This window comes from Lynx canadensis, chromosome B3 (genome assembly GCF_007474595.2).
Source record: "Lynx canadensis isolate LIC74 chromosome B3, mLynCan4.pri.v2, whole genome shotgun sequence".
Classification (NCBI taxonomy): Eukaryota; Metazoa; Chordata; class Mammalia; order Carnivora; family Felidae; genus Lynx; species Lynx canadensis.
Window position 1 is genome coordinate 63503401 of NC_044308.2, and position 9647 is coordinate 63513047.

Below are 9647 nucleotides of genomic sequence, written 5' to 3' on the forward strand. Positions count from 1 at the left end.
CGGAAACAGGCTCCAGGCTCTGAGCCGTCAGCCCAGAGCCCGACGCGGGGCTCGAACTCACGGACCGCGAGATCGTGACCTGGCTGAAGTCGGACGCTTAACCGACTGCGCCACCCAGGCGCCCCAAAATAAACATTTTAAAGAGTGAAAGTAGAAGCTAATATTTTTACCTATTCATCAGTGAGGCTAAAATGTTTATTAACCTAGTAATATTTGGAGGCTGGGGAGTCAGTGGGGTAGAGAAACTTAGACTTCAGTTTTGAATAATGTTTTGCCTTACCGTAACCTAATCAAGTCTTTCAAGGCCCTTTAAGGGTTTCCTTCATTGGACACTTATATCCACCGCCCCTTGCATGCTGTTACGATCACCATGAGCTATTCATCTTAGTAAGAGCTTATGTTAACCCATAGAGAGAGATGAAAAAAAAAAGAATGAGACCAGAGAAGAGATCTTTATCTGCAGCCAGACCCAGGGCAGCACCTGGGAATCTTGTAACCAACAAATTGAGCTGTTTGGAATTGGGGGCCGAAGATGGGCTCTACAAACAATTATGATAGTCAGTATTAACTGAGAGTCTGTTAGGTGATTGGTGCTAAGTGTCTTCCTGTTGTGAAGCATAATTTTTATGTGCCAACTTAACTGGGCTTCGGGATATTCAGATAGCTGGTAAAACATTATTTCTGGGTTTGTCTACGAGAGTGTTTCAGGAAGAGATTAGCATTCGAATCAGTAGACTGTGTAAAGAAGAGCCACCCTCACCAACGTGGACAGGCCTCATCCAATCCATTCAGGCCCCAAACAGGACAAAACAGCAGAGGAAGGGTGGGTTCTCTCTTTTTTTGAGCCGGGACCTTCACCTTCTCCTGCCCTTGGACATGCCCTTGGAAGCTAATGGTTCTTGAGCCTTCAGCCTCAGACTGGGAGTTATACCATCTCATTACCCTGGTTCTCAGGCCTTCAGACAGGTACTGAATCATACCACCGGCTTGCCTGGTTCACCAGGTTACAGACAGCATATTGTAGTTTTGGCCTCCATAATCACAGTCAGTTCCTATAATAAATCTCCTGTTTTGCATGTACCCATAGCCTGTTCGTTCTGTTGCTCTGGAGAACCCTGACTAATACACCCATACTCTCTCTTTTAATCCTCAAAGCAGCCCTTTAGATAGAACCGCTAACCTTCCCATTTTACATATGGAAAGACTGAGCCCTAAAGGGCTTTAGCGATTTGCATGAAGTTACACTGCTCACAGATGATAGGACTAGGATTAGAATCTTACTTTGTCTGGCTTTAGAGCTTGAACTGGCCCCCAAAGTGTGAAATTACTTCTAATTTTATGAAGATTGATGTAGCAGATACCATTTACTCATAAAACAATGACAACAAAAACTCTTTAGACCAATCCTCTAAACTGGAGATTGAGTTTTGTGCTCACATTTGGTCACTCAAGTTACAGTGTTAAATTACTGACATAGGTCTACTCTTCCCAGCTCTTGTGGAAGAAGCTCTAAAGGCAAGTGATAACCAAATAAAATATTAGTACTAGAATGAACCCTAGTCAACTGCCTCACCTGTCTTTCTCCTGAGAATGTGCCTCAGTTTAATTTACTTTTACAAATATTAATTAAAAAGTAAGTATACAGTCTAGTACTGTAATAAGTACTATGATAAGCTCTGTTAACTAAGGCAAACTAATAAAAGCAAAATGCATTGGAAACAATCAGGTAAGTATAGGAGATCACATTTGTGTCTAAATAAATAATATAATTCACGTCTCTGCTCCCCAAACAATTCTATATTAAAATGGTCCCACAAAGGAGTATCTTTGATCTCTGGGTGATCTAATAAAATGATATTTTTCCAAGGATCTGGCTTCAGTATCCACTTTTCCCACCAGTGGGTCCATGCCAGAGGAAACTAGCTGAACCATTCTCTGAGCCTCATACTTGCTGCTCAGTAAACATGAGCCCAATAAAGGATAGCTCATAGATCAATTTAAGGACATCACTGCATGGTTCCATTAAATCAGATAGGAAGGAATAGCTGAAGAATTTAGAAAGTTACAAGAAAGAAATTAAGTAAACAGGGGGAATATAGAATGTGTTTGTATCTTCTGCTCATATTAAAATAACATTTGATTGTTAAGATAATTAAAACTTAAGGGTGCCTGGGTGGCTCAGTCAGTTAAGTTTCCAACTCTTGATTTGGGTTCAGGTCGTTATCTCATGATTCCAGAGACTGAGTCCCGCATTGGGCTCTGTGCTTACAGCGTGAAGCCTGCTTGGGATCTCTCTCTCCCTCTCTCTCTGCCCCTTCCCCTGTTAGTGCTCTCTGTCTCTCAAAATAAATAAATAAACATTTTTTAAAAATGACAATTGGGGCGCCTGGGTGGCGCAGTCGGTTAAGCGTCCGACTTCAGCCAGCCAGGTCACGATCTCGCGGTCCGTGAGTTCGAGCCCCGCGTCGGGCTCTGGGCTGATGGCTCAGAGCCTGGAGCCTGTTTCCGATTCTGTGTCTCCCTCTCTCTCTGCCCCTCCCCCATTCATGCTCTGTCTCTCTCTGTCCCCCAAAAAATAAATAAACGTTGAAAAAAAATAAAAAAAAATGACAATTAAAACTTAAACTCTTACTCTTGATTTTTAAAATATCACATTAATAAACTATGTGTTCATTTTTGAAGTGATTCTTGAAATGCTTCTGGATTTTTTTTTTTTTTAGGTCATTATGTGCCCATTCAAATATGCAACTCTTGAAAATCCTCAGTTGAGTTTTTCAGAAATAGTTTCTGCACTTGGTTTTGGGATCAGCATCAGTCCATAGGTGTGTTATGAAGGTATTTGGATTTGTTTTCATGGAAGCCTCTGTGGGTTCTGATAAGGCATCATTAGATGGTCAGCTCTAGGTGCCAAGGAAAATAAAATCTGAATTCGGACCCAGCTGTTGGCAAGCAGACTTGTGAGAGTACAACTGGGATAAATTCAAGGGGATTGTAGTAACAATTATGACAACTGACAAGGTTTGAAGTAAAGATGGCTCTTTTTGTATTGTGGCCATGGTAATATGAAGGAGGGAACTCACTGGGGGAGCAGACCCCAGCCTAAAGAAATCTGTACAGACCTGACGTGCTATATGGATTTTCGGTTTTGTGCTTTTAGTTTTTTATCGTGATTGAGAAAATAATTCTAGAACCTTTCTTGTTTAATAATGAGTTTGTTTGGAATGAGATTTGAACACCGTCTGTGAGAAGCACTGTCTCCCACAAGTGGCCATTATTTCAGAGTTTTATTTAAAGTGAAAGTCAGTGAGTTTACTTTTGCCTTTTAAGGAGAGGTGTTACTAGACCCAGACTTTGGTTGTTATTTCCAGAGAAAAGTTTTGTTATTATAATCCTCATTGACCAATAAATGGTCCGAGGACACCCTGGTTTTGGAAGCCCACCTCTCTTCTTCACAATGAGATTCCCTTGAACTTTTGATCAGAGAATTCCTCGGGGAATGAGAGAGACCCTGAGGTTGGACATGGTTTCCTTGTGATGATTCTGCAAAGATACACTGCTTAAAAAGCCAGTGTGCGAAACAGTTGTTTTCTGACTTAATAATCATAATAAAAATAAAATTTATCTAATTGAGTTCTCTTAAATCCCCCATACTTTATATATGTAGTGTCTCTAAATCCTACACAATTCCTGTAAGGTAGTTGGTATTATTGTCATTGCATGTATAAGGAAGCAAAAGCGTGTAGAAGTTAGGAAATTTGCCTACGAGCACACGGCTAGTTTGCTTCCAAAGCCTTTCCAGGTCTAAGACACTCATTGCAACAAAAACAAAACCTGCTCCTTGTTCAAAATGGTCACACCACACACACACACACACACACACACACACACACACACACGTGCGCACACATGGTCTCTCTTGGGATTGATAGTCATGTTCATATCATGAGTAAGTGGCACAAGTGATGTGTTCCTCTAGTACTGGACATGGGTCTGATGCTCTGTGCTAAATGACACCACCAGAATTTGGGTTGAGCGGTAGTGTTTGTACATAGTAGCAGTGAAATGCAGAAACCGCGCCCCCCACCCCCTGCTCAGAACAAAGAGAGGTGACCTGCTGAATTGGAACAGGTAGCAGTGAACAGTTCCTAGTCTCCTTATTGCTATAAAGCAGCTGATAAAAAGCAAGGCACATCATCAGAGACATAAAAAACCTCTCCTTTTCTCTTGAGTATAATCAGATTATATACACACCGCTGTGATCACAATGAGGCTCCACAAGGATTCATTCCCTGCTATAGATACGGCAGTATGGAGTAGCTGCCTTGTGTATTCAGAAGAGTTGAGTTACGTAAGATACAGACAAGCTTAAGGTTCATCTGTGGTTGGGGAAAGGGGTTTAGAAGGCATTTCTCTCTACCTGTTCTGCATTTACACAGGGCTATGTCCCTCCCCACAGACCATGTCAGGCTGCAGTAACTTTCTGAAATTTAAGTGGTTTGTCTTGACAAATCTCTTAGAGGACTGCATCTTTCTCCTTCCAGCTGCCTTTTCTGCATGTAACCTAAGACTCCTTAAGTAGGACATTCTATCAAATGTTCAGTTGACATTTATGCAAATGTCCTCCTCCCAAGGCAAAGGCAGCTGCTTTTCTGGTATCTTCTTGAAGACTAGACAAGAGGACAGATAGAACTAGCTCCCAGTGAGAGAGACACAGAAACAGTTGGATTAGCACTTCTCACATGGAAAGGATTTGGGTCAGTGCTGTGTAGCTATCAGGGTAGATCCTCAAACTCTGCAGTACTGGGGGCTCTGTGATGCGGTGGGAAATCCCAAGAGCTCTATTTTAGATGAATGAGTCACTTGGAGCCCTGTTATTGGTGGTGGGAATCCCGACTTGGCAGGAAATTAATCATTATGCAGGCATGTTCCTAAATGTCCATCTATGATTGAGCCCCTGGTGGGCCCTTCCCCAAGTTTCTGTCACACAAGCCAAAAATAAGCTAAGGAACCATGTTACAAACTATGTGAAAAATATTCTGGAGAAAGCATTGAGTTTTTCACTCTTAAATTCAAACGGCACCACATTTCTGGTTTAGCTTTGCCCCCTAGCTGAATTCCTTGCTTCAGGGTTTGGGTATCTCTGGCATGATCTTTAGAGAGATAAATTAATGGTTGTCTTAGCAATCAGGAGTTCTGGATTTGTTTACATTTTGTAGTCTGTCAAAGCATAAGACAAAATTGTATTTTGGATCTCACATCTATCCTTTCTTAGTGATCTGACATAATACACATTCAGATGGTCTCCTTGGACTAGAGTTTAGTCTCAGCCATTATTCTCCACATTGAGTGTCTGGAGGAGATACTTCTTTTCCCTACTATGTTCCAGTTGACCAAAATTAACTGGTGCTTCACTCTGAGCAGTGAAATCCCATGAGGCATGAGTTGGAGGCATCCGGCTGACTTTGGTTTTCCATTGTTCTGACTTAATGGACATACAGTTAATGACTGCTTTTGTTGAACCAGTATGTGAAGGGCCACTATTGTGGATCCCACTGGCATCCTTCTCCAAACACTTACAGAATTGAAAACCAAATAAAAGAGATATTAGACTCACTGCATTTAGGGGAAAAAATGGCATCGGCTCTGTGCTGGATCGAGGATATGAAAATAAGTAAGCTGTGTCCCCACTTTCATAAAGGTCATAGTCTATGCATTGTGGGTTGAGCCATATAAATAAAAAATTAAACTCAGATCAAAGGAATAAGCTTGAAAATAGAAGTATGGTTAGCTGAGAGGGGGCTTGGGGAAGACCAAGAGGTAACCCAGAGGTGGGATTTTAGAAGATAAATAGGGCCTCGACAGACATGTAATATAATGAAGACACATTTCTGGCAGAGGGAAAACATGAATGATAACATGACTGGAATCTTCAGAGAAATGAGAGCACTCAAATGCATGAACAGCATGAAGTGTCCGGGGAAAAGGTAGAAGTGAGAAAGTCAGCGAGAGCAAGATTGTGCAGCCCTCTGTGCCAGTACTCAGAACTGTGAAATTCACCTTCTTCTTCAGGCAATGAGTAGTCATTGTGGGCTTTTCAGTAGGAAAATTATGTGACCATGAGTGCAATTTCTTTTTTTTTTTTTTAGTTTATTTATTTATTTTGAGAGAGATTGAGAAAGACAGCATGAGTTGGGGAGAGGGAGATTGAGGGGAGAGAGAGAGAAAATCCCAAGTAAGCACCACACTGTCACCGTGGAGCCCCATGTAGGGCTCGAACTCATGAACTGTGAAATCATAGCCTGAGCCAAAATCAAGAGACGCTTAGCCAACTGAGCCACCCAGGTGCCCCATGATTGCAATTTCTATTGCTGACTTTCCATCATTGATTTTCAAGGTAGAAAAGACTAGAAGGTGCATCTGGCCCCACCTTTCACACTGTCCCAAATCTGAAAGGGATATAAAAACTGTGGAGACTCAGCACAATAAAATTTAAAAATAGCATTTCTAATATGTTTTCCTAAAACGCTTTTTCCTTTGGTACTATTGAGGCACTAATTCAAATTGATAGTGGCAACGCTTGAGTGCTATAGGCAACAGGGAAACTTTATCCCCTTTTTTTGTTCTTTCAGATTTTTACTACTGAATATTATGAACTTGAGAGGCCACTTGATGCCAGAGGTAAAGCTTCCACAGGCAGACAGAACTGAAATATTTAAAAAAAAAAAAAAAAGAGGGAGGGGCTCAGGGGTGCCTGGGTGGCTCAGTTGGTTAAGATCCAACTTTGGCTCAGGTCATGATCTCACCATTTATGAGTTTGAGTCCCAGATGGGGCTCTGTGCCAACACTGAGGAGCCTGCTTGGGATTCTCTCTCTCTCTCTCTCTCTCTCTCTCTCTCTCTCTCTCTCTCTGCCCCTTCCCCACTTGTGGGTGTGCACTCTCTCTCAAAATAAATAAGGTTTAAAAGAAAAAAAAAAAAGAACAGCTTCTTTAAAAAAAAAACTTGGGGCACCTGGGTGGCTCAGTCAGTTAAGTGTCCGACTTTGGGTCAGGTCATGATCTCACAGTCTGTGAGTTCAAGCCCTGCATCGGGCTCTGCGCTGACAGCTCAGAGCCTGGAGCCTGCTTCAGATTCTATGTCTCCCTCTCTCTCTGCCCCTCCTCCACTCACATTGTCTCTCTCCCTCTCTCAAAAATAAACATTAAAAAAAAAACTTAAAAAAAACTGACTTACTTTTAAAATAACTCTTGCTAATGTTATTTGTACTCATTGTCTATCTTCAGTATGTTGTTTGATAATGTCTTTACATCAGAGTACATGCTTATTGCATTCTAGAAGTAAAATGTGGTAGTATCTAAAATTATGCAGTACTGTTGGGTCTGGCATATAAAAATACCCACCATGGAGTGAAGTAAGTATCAAATAATTAGGTAGTTGGTGAATTGTAGGTAGATGTTGCATAGTGTTTTCAGTGATATTTGGGAAAATTGGCTGGAAATTTTGGAAGAGTTGGGAACACCATGAGCTGCTTTATTCCTATTTAAAATAATGAAACCTAGGGTCCTACTGTATAAATTCACTGGCAGGCTTTCAGGGATGGATTAGGTTTGGATTAAATTTGTGAGTCACGCAAATCTGTTACCAGTTTTGACTTTTCATAATGATGTACTCAACTCAGTTATGTCAGAAGGCAAGAGGACAAGGATGCAAATTTACACGTCTTCCTTATTTTGCTTATCTTATTAAAATACATTTAAAAAAATCTATAGTTGGGTAAAGGTGAAGAGGAGGAAGGATGGGGAAAGGGAGTGATTTCTTTTTTTTTTTTTTAATTTTTTTTTTCAACATTTATTTATTTTTGGGACAGAGAGAGACAGAGCATGAACGGGGGAGGGGCAGAGAGAGAGGGAGACACAGAATCGGAAGCAGGCTCCAGGCTCCGAGCCATCAGCCCAGAGCCTGACGTGGGGCTCGAACTCACGGACCGCGAGATCGTGACCTGGCTGAAGTCGGACGCTTAACCGACTGCGCCACCCAGGCGCCCAGGGAGTGATTTCTGGTAATTGTTCTCAAAATAACATTATAGATTTTTAAGGATATTAGTGAAGAATATATACAGCGGGCCCTTTTCAACGACTCAGATATTCAGCTTGATTTTCACATTAACTGTCTCTAGTGACACACACTGGCTTGGAACGCATGTTCCTACATCCTCTGAGAACTTCATGGAGTTTATTCTACTATGACTAGAGACTAATAGTCTCTATGCTTGTTTTATCTTATTCTTCTTTTGTGTACATTTCCCAGTCTCAACTTGTGGAAAAGCCTTATGGGAAAATGATAGCAGTAAATATATTCAATGCTTCTCATATGACTAATAAGTTAACAACCCATTTTGAGTAGCTGGAATTTTGAATTTTGCCAAGGGCTTTTCTTCCCTTCTGGGTCTTTGTTTGGCTTCAAAACAGACTTGTTTGACTTTAAAGGGATGGCTCCTTTGATACACATGTTAAATCAAGGAGATAAGCTTCTCAGCTTCTGAATGAATGAGAAGTTTTTCTTGAATGTGTAAGGTTAGATTTTGTTTGTCTGCATTTCATTCTTTTTGGACTATTTTATGTACCGCCTCAGCCTCGGTTCTTCAACCAATAGACATTGCCCAGTGGAAGTACTCTGGAAAAAAGTTTAGTATTACTTCAAGCAAATATCATAAAAGGCTCTTTGAGGCAACTTTATGGATAAGAAGATTGGTTATGAAAAATCAAGTTTTACTTACTTCTATTTTGTTAATTTTTTAACTTTTTTTTAATGTTTATTTTTGACAGAGAGAGAGAGAGCGAGCAGGAGCAGGGGAGTGGCAGAGAGAGAGGAAGACAGAGAATCCAAAGCAGGCTCCAGCCTCTGAGATGTCAGCACAGAGCCTGACATGGGGCTCAAACCCACAGACCATGAGATTATGACCTGAGCCGAAGTCCGACCCTTAACCAACTGAGCCACACAGGTGCCCAGCATTTGTTTTTTGTTTTTTTTTTTAATTTTTTTTTTTCAACGTTTATTTATTTTTGGGACAGAGAGAGACAGAGCATGAACGGGGGAGGGGCAGAGAGAGAGGGAGACACAGAATCGGAAACAGGCTCCAGGCTCTGAGCTATCAGCCCAGAGCCCGACGCGGGGCTCGAACTCACGGACCGCGAGATCGTGACCTGGCTGAAGTCGGACGCTTAACCGACTGCGCCACCCAGGCGCCCCAACATTTGTTTTAATGCTTACTTATTTTTGAGAAAGGAAGAGAGAGAGATTGGAGGAGGGGCAGAGAGAGAGAGAGAAAGATTGAGAGAGAGAGAGAGAGTGAGAAGAATCTGAAGCAGGCTCTGTGCCGACAGCAAAGAGCCTGATGCAGGGCTGGAACTCACGAACCTTGAGATTATGACCTGAGCAAAAGTCAGACGCTCTACTGACTGAACCACCCAGGCACCCCTAAAAAATCAAGTTTGAAAAGATTAGATAATTGCATTCGTGAATGACTGAAAGGATTTCCATTTAGGACAGGCCTACCAAAGGCTCCTTTGCTGTCAGGAAATGGGCACCTCCAGGGAAGTTCTGATCACTAGGTGTTCTGTTTATTACACCATGTGGCTAATGAGTCTT